This window comes from Fundulus heteroclitus, chromosome 21, assembly GCF_011125445.2.
Source record: "Fundulus heteroclitus isolate FHET01 chromosome 21, MU-UCD_Fhet_4.1, whole genome shotgun sequence".
In the NCBI taxonomy this organism is placed as follows: domain Eukaryota; kingdom Metazoa; phylum Chordata; class Actinopteri; order Cyprinodontiformes; family Fundulidae; genus Fundulus; species Fundulus heteroclitus.
The window spans coordinates 32,736,983-32,749,780 of NC_046381.1; positions in this window are offsets into that span (position 1 = coordinate 32,736,983).

The following is a 12,798-nucleotide window of genomic DNA, read 5'->3' on the forward strand; positions in this document are numbered from 1 at the left end:
CGAAATAGACGGTGTCTGTCTCTTTAAAACCTTGCGTCTAACAAACCACAGTGCGTGTCACAGACAGGCTCCTGGAAGTGATTAGTTTAATTAGAAGCTCAGAAACTCAACCTGCCTGTTAAAGTGGATGCATAGCTACAGTATGCTATAAGCTTGTAGGCCTAAAATGCTCTACGTCACTGCAGTGAGAGTATATACTAAAGGTTGTGTAATGTTTGTTACATGAATGAAACTTTTGCTGTGAACTTGTGTTGGAACTGGCTCCAAATAATATAGTTTGGCAGATGACATCCATTGACAGTATGGTGTGCATATAAGACAGATGAGTACATATAACAGACAGATAGAGAGGCTCTGCATCAAGTCTCCAGCTGCCAGCGTCCTTTCTGTAGATTCCACCAAAGCCGTCTTCTCAGCAGCCATGTTGAGTGGGAACATCTGATCCCTGGAAACGCCTTAAGAGTGGAGACAAGCTAATGTAAAAGAAACATTTAATTAAATGTTATATTTACTTTTTTCTGAAATGTAAAAGTGTTCTTTTTATATCAATACTAACATTAGAATATTCTCCCAGATGCTAATCTGCGATTGAGTACATTTCTACATGCAGACATTTTTTTTATGTCACTCACAAATATTCAAAGGTTGGATTCTGATTATTTGGCATAACAAACCATTAAAACTATTTTTTTCATTCGCTAAAGAGATTAATAATACCAGAAGACAAAACCAAACTAAGATCAGAGCAATTATGCAATCCTTCCAATTCAAAATAAAACAAGCATAAAAGCTAGATTTTCATCACATTTTCATGTATGCGTGATTGTTTTTTTGTTTTTTTGTTCAATCAATGCTATTTCTCTTTATAGATTTTTCTTGATGCAACAGGAAAAGTTCTCTTGCAACTTGTTGCAGTCAAAGCATTTTCAGACGGTTTTCAGATAGACCTGAAATGCAGCGTTGAAGTGGACAGAGAGGCACTCAGATCAGCCAGAGCCAGCCTGAGCCTGGACCATCTCATAAGAACGGCAAAGCGGGCCTATGGTCAGAAAACAACACACTCAATAATTACTTTGGTCGCTTTGAAGCTCCCAACAGCAGCCCTTTGAGAAAATCCCCACCTCACCCAGCTGAACAGGCACTCAGACTTGAGACAGCTGATGTCCGGAGAACTTTAAGAAGACTCAATGGACAAAACACAGCAGGCCCCTGCAACATACCGGGACAGTTGCTGACCAGCTGGCTCACATCCTCACAGACATATTTAACACCTTGCTGGCCCATGCTGCTGTCCAATCCTGTTTCAAAACTGCAACCATCATGCCAGTGCCCAAAAAACCCACAATTACTCAACGATTACCACCCAGTCACACTCACTCCGATCATGATGAAATACTTTGAAAGGCTGGTGAAGATCACATACTCTCCAGACAGGGCTGCGTAATGAGCCCACTGCTCTTCACCTTAATGACCCTGGGTTGCCATGACGTGATCAGGAGGAACCATATCATCAAGTATGTGGACAACATGATAGTGGTGAGGGTGAGTCTCATCAGGGGCGAACTGGCCTACAGAGAGGAGGCAGAATACCAGGTGGACAGGTGTGACAAAACTATATTATCCTGAACGTCACCAAAACAAATGAGATCATCGTTGACTTCAGGGAAAAAACAGCCTAGTCACTCCTCATCACTTTCCACAGAGGGACAATAGAGAGCATGCTCACCAGCTGCATCTCTGCCAGGTTTGGGGCCTGCAATGCCTCAGACTGCTAATGTGTGTAGAGAGTGGTGAGGACAGCAGAGAGAATCATTGGGACAGCGCTTCCTTCCTTCCATGACACTGCTGGCAGACGCTGCCTGACCAGGGCTCAGACAATCATAAAAGATCCCTCCCACCCTCGCCATGGACTGTTCATCCTGCTGCGCTGCTGCAAGGGTTCAGCAGCTTCAAATCCAGAATGACCAGATTCCATTACAGCTTCATTGCACACATCATAGGACTGCTGACCAGAAATGGAACATTAGAGACACCAGGGACCATAATCAAATGCTTGCCAGGGGCCAGAACGGTGCAGTCTCCTTTCTAGGAATCTGGCCGGTTTTATTAGTTCTCCAGAAATGCTGACAACCCAGGGCCCAAACCAGGAAGCAGAGCCGTAGTTTAACACACCTCTCTGCAGCTTCTGTACTGTTACCCATCCATTACCCTATTGAGACGGTGTCTTTCCTACAGCCAAAACTTAACAGATCAAAAACAGATCTAAAAGGAACAAATCATAAAAATCTAATAAAATCAATATGATTCAACTTGAACCAAAAAATAAAACAATTAAATATGGTTTATTGAATATAAGGGCTCTCCGTTTAAAGACTTTTTTAGTTAATGAATTGATTTCTGATCATCATCTGATTTCTTTTGTCTCACAGAAACCTGCTTGCAACTCCATCTAATTATTTAAATTTCCACATTCTCAGAACTACGGGACAAGGAGGAGGAGTAGCAACTATATATATATATATATATATATATATATATATATATATATATATATATATATATATATATATATATATATATTGCTCAAAATGTGCATGAACCCACATGTTCTTGCTTTCATACCTTGGACCTTGTGCTGACATGGCATTGATTGTGAAGAATGAACAATATTTTCTCACAACCCTGTCCTATCTGAACATTTCCAATAACCTTTGAGTTCCGTTTAACTGAGTTCTCCACCCCCAAAAGAAGGTTTTATTATAGTAGATCTTTATCAGATAATGTTGTATCAAACTGTTCCCCTTTTAATTTCCTCAGCATCACAAAAATACCCAGCAGAAGGCATTATTTCTTCCCAGTCACAAATTGATGCTCTTGTTGATGTTCCTTCTTCTCCATTGCTTTTTGTATTAGACAACGTAGCCCTCTTGAAAAAGAAAGTGATTGTTCACAGGAAGCTAGTTCCCTGGCTTAATTTCTTTGAAGCACATTGTTAGGAATTTGGAGAGAAAAATGCTGCTCTACACATCTAGAGGAATCCTGCCTAATCTGGAAAAAAGTCTAATGTTGTATAAAAAAGAGTTAGAGCAGCACATTTTCATAAATAATATTGGAGAATAAAAATATTCTAAGGTTTCTTTTTAGTACAGTTGCCAAACTTACCCAGAGTCACAGCTCTGTTGATCCATCCATTCCCTTAGCTCTCAGCATTATTGACGTTATGGGATTCTTCATAAATAAAATTGATGCTGTTAAAAGTAAAAGAATTGCCATTTTCCCAAACAAGATTACTTTGTCCTCAGTAAGTGAGGCAGCGTTGTAGGTATCTTTAGAACCTGATCGGTGTTTGTATTAGTATTTTGACTGTTTAGATCCAGTAGAGCTTTCTGAGTTATCTAAAATTTTAGCTTAATCTAGACATTCAACTTGTATGTTAGACCCAATCCTAACCCGAAGTATTTTCTTTGATTAATATCCCCATTTTAGACATGATTAATCTATCCATTGTCATTGGATATGTACATGCTTTTAAAGTAGCTGTTATTAAACCTTTACATAAGAAACAAATAAAAAAGGACAAATATAAATTAAAAAATGTTTAAGCATGTTATTATATGTAAGCAATATGAAAATATTGTCTTGCAGCAAGACGGTCCTGGGTTCAAGTCCTACCCTTGCCCTGGGTCTTTCTGCATGGAGTTTGCATGTTCTCCCTGCGGATGCGTGGGTTCTCTCCGGGGACTCCGGCTTCCTCCCACAGTCCAAAAACATGACTGTTAGGTTAATTGGCCTCTCTAAATTCTTCTTAGGTGTGAGTGTGTGCGTGTAAATGGTTGTTTGCCCTGAATGTCTCTGTGTTGCCGTGCGACAGACTGGCGACCTGTCCAGGGTGTACCCTGCCTCTCGTCCATTGACAGCTGGAGATAGGCACCAGCACCCCTTGTGACCCCAGTAGGGATAAGGGATGGATGGATGGATGAAAAGATTTGCACAAGACAAAAATTTACATCTCTTCGGTCTACCTTCCATGAGCCCAATATGTAACTGAGTAGTGAAAAAACGTACCTAAACTACAGGTGATACTTTAACAAAGTCATGAGTTGATGACTGGAAAACAGGTTGGCAACGGGAATGTTGAAAAAAACTTGCAAAAATAACTTTTTTTACTGTTACAAATAAAACAATAGCAAAGCATCATTTCACATGCAGTTTTTCATTAAAGTAAAAATAAGTAAACTTATTTGAACAAATGGAAAAACATGAATAATGAGAAATGCTAAATAAACACAGACATGACAAATGAACATCTGTCCTAATTCAAAAATGCTTTACTCTGAACAGCAGTGTTAAAGTCTGGTAATTTAAAATGATTTGCAGAAGTTCTGCAGCTTTGAGGATATTTGGTTTTAATGAGCTCCTCCTAATGAATCTTCATCAGAAAACAAAACTTGTCATGATCACATCGGTCAGTTTCCTTTGGAAAGTCTGACACTTCTGATGTTTATAGGGGTTTTCATCAAACAAATACAACATGTGAAAACAGGGAAAACGTAAGTCTTAGTCTAAGAGCATTTTATAGGAAGATTCCTAGTTTTATATTACACTGCCCATTGTTGCATTTCATTCATTGTATATATTTTTTCTCATGTTAATCCCACTTAAAATCTATTGTCTTTGCCAATTTTCCTCCTTGATAGGTAAAACAGTTATCTTGTGTGGAAATAAGAAGCACCATTTCAACAAATGTGCAGTAATTTGTCAAAATGATGTCCATGTATAAATAATAATGACATGTAGACATCCATTTATACAGTTGATTAGCAAAAAAGGTCAACTTGATGGTGATCTACTTTTAAAGAAAAGCATCCCCAAATCATGACGTTGCCACTGTTACATTTTTCATGCAGGCCAAAAAGTTACATTTTGGTGTCATCTAACCAGATAAGCTTCTTCCTTTTTCATTGCACCTGAACTGTGGATTTGTGCAGCTCCTCCAGAGTTGCCAAAGGCCTCTTGGCTGCGTCTGTGATTAACACTGCTCTCGCCCGGCCTGTCAGTTTATGTGGATGTCAATATATTTACAGCTGTGCCCCAGCCAGTCAGTAGAGGGGTACCAGGGCGAATGAGGCTAAATAAAAACACAAGCTAAACAAAGATAAAAGACAAACTGTTGACATTTTTTGCCATACAAAGGCTTTGAAAACCATTTATCATTTTCCTTCCATTTCACAATAATCCTCTACAACATCAGTAGAATGCATCGTTTGCAATGTGACAAAAAGTAAATAACCTTTAAGGGCTATGAATACTATACATTTGTACTACATGGATGCATGCTGTCTGACACATTTTTGTGCTGGATTTTCCCCCAGACACCAAAATCGTTGAGTGAATTAATAGCGACAGCAAGGATCGCTGTCTTTGCAGGATCCAGAGATGCAGATGAAGACTGATGTATTCAAGCAGAAACTCAGAATCTGTAGTGACATGCGTGTGACATTCCCCCTCCTTACTCAGTTGTGGCCCAGAGCTGCAGTGGCATGCAGCCTTTCAGGGGAAATGATTGTGGCACGTTGTCACATGTGCTGGAAGAGTGTATTACTTAACTTGTACATATGTCAGCTGGTTTCTACTGTCAAATTGATTTGTACTAATGCGGACTATATTCGCTGTAGCAGAACTCCCACTACTTCAAAGGGAATTAATTCTGTTTCCAGACAAGGACAAGCTGTTTTAATGACAATTTTTGATTTACGATTATACAGCCATTTTGTCAGTGAAACTAATGTTTTGCAGACTTTGCGGCAGTTGTTCTTTCTGGTGATGAAACTGTAGCTTTAAAGGAGCAATAAGTAAGAAATTTACTGTAAAATTAATCTAAATCATTGTCATTTATCAAGTGGTATAGAAGTAACATTCCCTATAAACAATCTGTCCTATTCATCAACAATGTCTTAGTCAAGTTTTTCTCCTTTCAAACCTAGAGGTACGGTCCGGATCTACTTCGGTGCAGCGTGCAGCCCATATTTACTTCCTGGTTCCTTAGCCAATCATATGAGAGTTCCCAGGGTTCCCATAACACAGCGCAGCATTTGGTATTTTATGTTGGCAAAAGAGCGGCAGCCTGCTAACATAGAAGCCAATAAGAGAAGTGGACCGGAAATGGAGTACAACAGTATATACTTGTCCTGTGTTAGTATAAATTCAGTGGGGTTTCACAGCAGCAACGGACCATTGAGGAAACGGCATAGACTGTTGTCAGTGGCAGGCTGTTGTGTATGTGTTGTTCCGATTTTAAACACTAGGTTTCATTATTACTTTTTGCTCCTTTAAGAAAAGCACAAAAACTGTCCTTGAACATATTCATTTCAATATTGCTCTAGACATTTCCCTATCCTTTACAAGACCTCAAGTAACATTTAGTTAAAACAATGTTCATTTCTCTACTAACTGTCCTCCTCAAACTGTTCAAATGAATTGGACTTTCTGTTTGCAAGAGAAGACATGTCCAATAAATTGTTTTTAAAGTTATTGATAGTATTCTGCTAGCCCTTTTAGGATCTCGATGCCTGTCTCACATTTTGACTCAAACACCAGCTCTGTAATGTGACATCTTTATCTGAGCACACTTCCCTGTTCACACAGGTGGCAAAAGGATGGTGAAAAGAGACGATAATGATGTAACAGCCAGCAGACACACAGAACCAAGAGGTTGTGGCCAATCAAATGAACCAAGCCTGGACCAACCTGATTAAAATTTGGTTGCTTGGTTTTTATTCACCATGAGAATGTTTAATCTGTCCACGATTCTAACATCCAACACCAGCTGTTGTCCAAGAGGACAACAGCTGTTTCCTCCCTAGAGAGAAAACCTTTAGGCAAAGATATTTCTGTTCACAGGTTCTCCATTCACTAATGGGACGTTCAGAACCACTGGTCAAAGCACCCAGTCTGGTTGATTGAGAGGTGACACAACAAGATCCAAGGCTAAAAGTATGCCAGGTTTGGGTAAGTGTCTTATTAACTTATGTTTGACTTTTTTAAAACATCAAATCTGAACGCAAAGACCTTAAAGGCCTTTCTATCCTGTATTCTTCATTTGCTTTCCAAACTTTTCCTAAAGTTAGAACAGGTATGTAAGAAAAAAATATCTATAGTAATTTAACATCATTGATCTCACAATGGAGAAATTCCCTTCTGCATCTTAACCCATCCCCTTGGGGAGCAGTGGGCTGCCACTGTGCGGTGCCCGGGGGTTCAGGGTCTTGCTCAAGGAGCCAGAGTGCAGGTTGTGGGGATTGAACCGGCTACTTGCAACCTTCTCAGAAGCACAAGCACGCTGCTCTAACAACATAACACTCACAGTTATGTTTAGGTCAAAGTCACGCTACAAGGGCCTGGAGGTAGAACCAACAGAGTTGATCTAATTGTCTCTTTACCAGTTAAGAGACAATTAGACAAAGTCCCTCCTCTATTTCCTTAGAAGTAGTTAAATCTGGTGTTTATTCGAAAATGTCGTGTTATTTACTTAATCTTTATATTATTGTGATTACTAATAGCTTAGATACTGATTCTTTTAGAGACTAGAGGAAATCTAATTATTAATTTTAAGGGCTATAAGCAGTGTTGCATGAAAACATGAATGTTGTTGGTATAAAATCCCAGCCTGGGTCTTATTGAGCATGGAGTTCTCCCTGTGCATACGTGGGTTCTGTCCGGGTACACTGGCTTCTTCCACAGTCCAAAAAGGTATGTGAATCTGTCACTCTAAATTAGGTATGCAGCTGGTAGTTTTAGTAATTCCAACTGCATCAGCTGTATTTGCTGGAGGGTCAAATTTGTACCACTCTTGAACTGCAGTCGTGGTCCACATGAAATTGTTGCAAAATGGCACCCAGGCCGCGCTGTTATAGATGAAAGCATATTCATGTCAGAACTGCCTAGTCAAAGTCTAGAGCTAAATTCAATTGAGAATCTGTGCCAAGAGTCAAAGGTTGACGTTTGCAGACAGTCCTCCCAGTGTGCCTAAGCCACTTTAAAGAGAAGAAAGGGCAAAAATTATAAGCCTCTAGATATGCAAATGTTGTAGAGAGAAATACATGAAATGACTTACAGCTGTAACCATGTCAAAAGGTGGTTTTACATAGGATTGACTCAGGTGGGCTGCAAATGCACGTCACAGTTGTAAGACTTTATTTTTGTAAAAATAATTTAAGGACTGTGAATCATTTCGCCTTGCCTTCATAATTATGTGTTACTTTGTGTTTCTCTATCACATCCAAAACAACTTTCAGTTTTTGGTTGTAATGTGACATAATTTGGAAAAACTGTAATGGATACTTTTAAAAGACACTATAATGACTGTTTTCACAAATTTCATGCCTTCCCCGTAATAACCCAAATTCTTCACAGCTGTTCATCCAACTTAAGTTAAGGAAGCTAAGTTAAAACATAAAAACATATTTACAGCAAGTTAACATATTTTCATTATTCTTTGAACATTTTAGCTGTTTTTATTAAACCTTCAGCTAAATGTAGGAAACAAGAACGCATATACTCAATATCTAATGCAAAAGTCAGTCACAGATCTGCCACTAGAATCTTAACAGAGGATTGGGACAGTGACTCAGCTATTATTGCATGTATCCACATTGTTCACCAACTAACATACTTTATCTGAAATCTGAGAGTGCAGCTAATTAAAAAAAAAAAAAAAAAAAAACTATAATCATGAGAGAGCTTTTCTAACTCCCAATGGTAGTTATTTTTTCCATCATGTGGCAAAATAATCATTTACACTTGTAGTTTGCACTAACAGCCTCATGATGGAGACACTGAGCCACAATCAAAGGCCACTAATTGCACATCTTGTTGCTCAGATGACTTTCTTGGAAATCCGATATCCGGCCTGCCTTACAGTAAGTGTGACAAAGCATAGAGCATGACTCATGCTGCTAATTTGCAATAAAAAAAAGTATGCAGAAAGCAGAGCTCTGGCTCAAAGAGAATCATTAAAAGAACCATAAAAGAACCATAAAAACTAAACATAACAACAGGAAAATACTATTAAACTGCAGAGCCGAAATGTTGCTTCCAAATTAATAGGAAATAGCCAAACTGTATTTACCGAACCTGATCCACATATATCAAGAAGCAGCAGAAGACGATCAAAGCTAGATTTAAATGAGGCACGGAGAGGACTGAATAAATTGACACAAAGAAGTCAGAAATGTTACCAAAGGTGTGCATTAATGCAAACCTCATTAATAATATTCATAAAAAATGTGAGTGTTGACTGCTCTCACAATTATCTTTGTGAGAGCAGACAGCAAAGGAAAGGTGGAGGACATGCAACATTGTTTGGTGATTCACTAAAGTGTAATAAGGTGTTTCTGGGAAGGTTTGACTGATTTGAATCTTTGGCTTTACAGGTAAAGAGCTCGGCACAAACTATGTTTTTGAATGTTTACATTCAATAGTCCAAATCTAACTTTTTAAATGAATTTAATGACCTCATATCAGTGGCATGTGTTGATTATGACATTCACATTTCACGTTGACAAGACCTGATCATCACTAAGGGTCTACAACATTTCCAAGGTCAATGTAACTGATGTTGCCCTGTCTGATCACTTTTCTGTTACCTTTGAAAGCATAATTACTAGTGACTCATTTAGCCAAAAGGACGTCGTAAGAAAATGCATCTTTAAAGACGATGCCACTGAATCCTTTAACCAGGCTTACTCTTTTACTTCCTTTGTACTGCAGCTCAGTAGATGAACTAGTAGATAACTTTCAGTCTAAAGTTTCAGACATCATTGACATTGCTTTAATTAAAGTGGAGGTTGTTTCTGAGAGGAAAAAATCTCCCTGGAAAAGTGCTCCACCAGTTAGAAGTGAAAAAAGGGAATGTCGAAAAACTGAACACAGGTGGAGAAAGACCAGACTCCAGGTTTACTAGGACATCTATAAAGAGAGACTTTACAGATATAACCTACAGCTGAAAAATGTAGGGGAATCTTTCTTCTCTGAAATCATCAACAAAAACATTAATAATGCTCGTGCCTTATTTGCTACAGTTGACAGGTTAACAAATCCTCATGTGGCCGTGGCATCTGAACTCCACTCCACCAGGGCCTGTAATGAATTTGCTAACTTCACTGAGAAAATCCAAAAGATTACAGGATGAGTCTGTACATACCATATCAAATTCAGAACCAAAGCTGTCTCCAACTAAAACTTGATCTTGACAAAGTGTCCCAATTCAGCTTAGAAGACATTATTCAGCAGCTAAGTTCCTCCTCCTGCTGCCTCGATGTTCTACCCACAGATTTCTGTAAGAAAGTTTTGCCTGTCATAACATCTGATTTGTCTCAAAAAATAAACGCGTCTGTTCTGTCAGGTGTTTTCCCCCAGTCCCTAAAAACAGCAGTTATCAAACCACTGCTGAAAAAGAACAATTTAAACAAATTACTACTGTAGAACTACAGGCCCATCTCAAAACTACCCTTTAACAGTAAAATTGTTGAAAAAGCTGTGTTTCAACATTTGAACACCTTCTTGACAGCTGCTTTGACGTTTTCCAGTCAGGTTTCCGTGCTAACCACAGTACAGAGAATGCCCTTATCAAGGTGTTTAATGACATCCATATAAATACAGACTGTGGAAGAACCACCATGCTGGTTCTATTGGACCTCAGTGCAGCATTTGATACTGTCGATCACTCCATTCTGTTAGAAAGCCTGGGAAACTGGGTCGGCCTTTCTGGTACAACATTCGACTGGTGTAAATCCTACTTAAAGGACAGGGATACTTTAGTGTCAGTAGGTAACTCCACATCAGAGATGACAAAAATCACATGTGGGGTTCCCCAAAGGTCCATCCTGGGTCCCCTCCTGTTCAATAGCTACATGCTCCCCTTAGCTCAGATCATAAAAAAACAAAAAAACCTGTTACCATAACTACGCAGATGATACAGAGCTCTACATCACCATGTCACCAGGTGACTATAAACCCATTCAGGTGCTGAGAAAATGAATGCAAAAATGTCTTCAATTGAATAAAAGCAAAAATTAATTAATAACTTTTGGACCAGTAGAGCACATCACCCCAGTTCTAAAGTCCTTACACAGGCTCCCTGTATCTCAGAGAATAGACTTTAAAATACTTCTGTTAGTCTATAAATCACTGCTTAGCACCTAAATACACCACAGACTTGTTATCAGTGTATCAACCCTCCAGACCGCATACAGTTTGTATGATCCACTGTAAAAGTGCTGAAAATCTGAGTTCCTTTAAATCAAGGATAAAAACCACTTTGTTTAGAGATGCCTTTAACTTTGTTTGACTTCTAAGAACATTGAATGTCTGGGATATTTTAGACTGATCTACATCAGTAGTTTTCCAGGGTTTTCCTTTTAATTTTTTTATTTAACTTTTGCTGCATTGTATTTTTTATGTTTTTAATAACTAAGCTGTCTTGCTGACCATGGCCATATACTTACCAACCACTTTATTAGGCCAAACACCGGTTTCGACCCCACTGTGCCATCAGAATAGCCTGGGTTTTTTTGTGACGTTGATTGGTGCTAGCAGCATTCCTGAGAAATTTGAGTTTAAAATCATCATAATCCTCAGTTGTTTGCGTTTACCGCCGTTTTTAGTCCCCCGCCACAGCTGGGGAAACAGCTGGTATTTTGTTGATTATTACTCACCTGATGTTCATCCAGTTGACTACTTCCCAGCTGTATTTAAGTTCCTGGTTTCTGTTCCTTCCTGGCTGGATTATTGCGTTACACTCCATTGTTCCGTCGCTCTAGTCCACTGTTCTGTTGCTTCCCTCCTGGGTCAACTCCATTCTCTGTAACTTTTTATGTTCATCATAAAATGTATCCCCCCATTTCCACGGCTCCACCTCACTCCTGTCTCACCTTGGGTCTGCAACAAATTTACATGATGACAATCATTACATGGAAGCAACACACAATTGACAGGGATTTGTTGAATGGACGTTCATTTACGAATCTCCTGGTTAAAAAACAACAAACAAAAACATCAGTCACTATGGGCAACACTAGAGAACAATTCAAGAAACCAGCTTTAGACTATTTAAACTTTGTGACATGCTGCTCTATCCTGCTGGAAGTAACCCCCACAGCACTGGCACTCTGTGGTCTTAGAGAGGTTGATATGGTCAGCAACAGCGGCCCCACCTCCACCCTGAACCATTGATAAAAGGCAGGATAGTTTTCCTGTCCTTTCCACCAAATTACAGCCAGTTCAGACTGAATTTGAGATCCCTGCAGAGCAACGTTTCTCTAACAAATGTTGTTGAGCAAACTGTAGCTTCAGTTTCCTATTTTTCTGGCTGTACTTGAACAGCGCTCTATAAAGTCCAGTTAGTCAGTCATACACACATTAACACACTGATGGTGGTGACCTACATTATAACCGCAGCTGCCCTGGGGCTCACTGACAGAAACGGAGCTCCCATACAATTGGTGCCCTCTGACAAACAACACCAGGAAAAGCAGGTAAACTGTCTTGCTCAAGGACACAACGACTGAGATGGTCAGATTGGGGGTTCAAACCGGCAACCCACCGGTTCCAAGATAAACTCCTAGCTCACTGTTGCCCCCTTTTGTTAACCTCCATTCACTCTATTCAGTGACACCAAGGTACTATTAACTATGCTGCGTTCAAAGTCACTTAAATATAATTTGTTCCCTCTGCTATTGTGTTAGGCAAGGCAAGGCAAGTTTATTTATACTTTTCAGTTACTTTTCAGTAACAAGATGA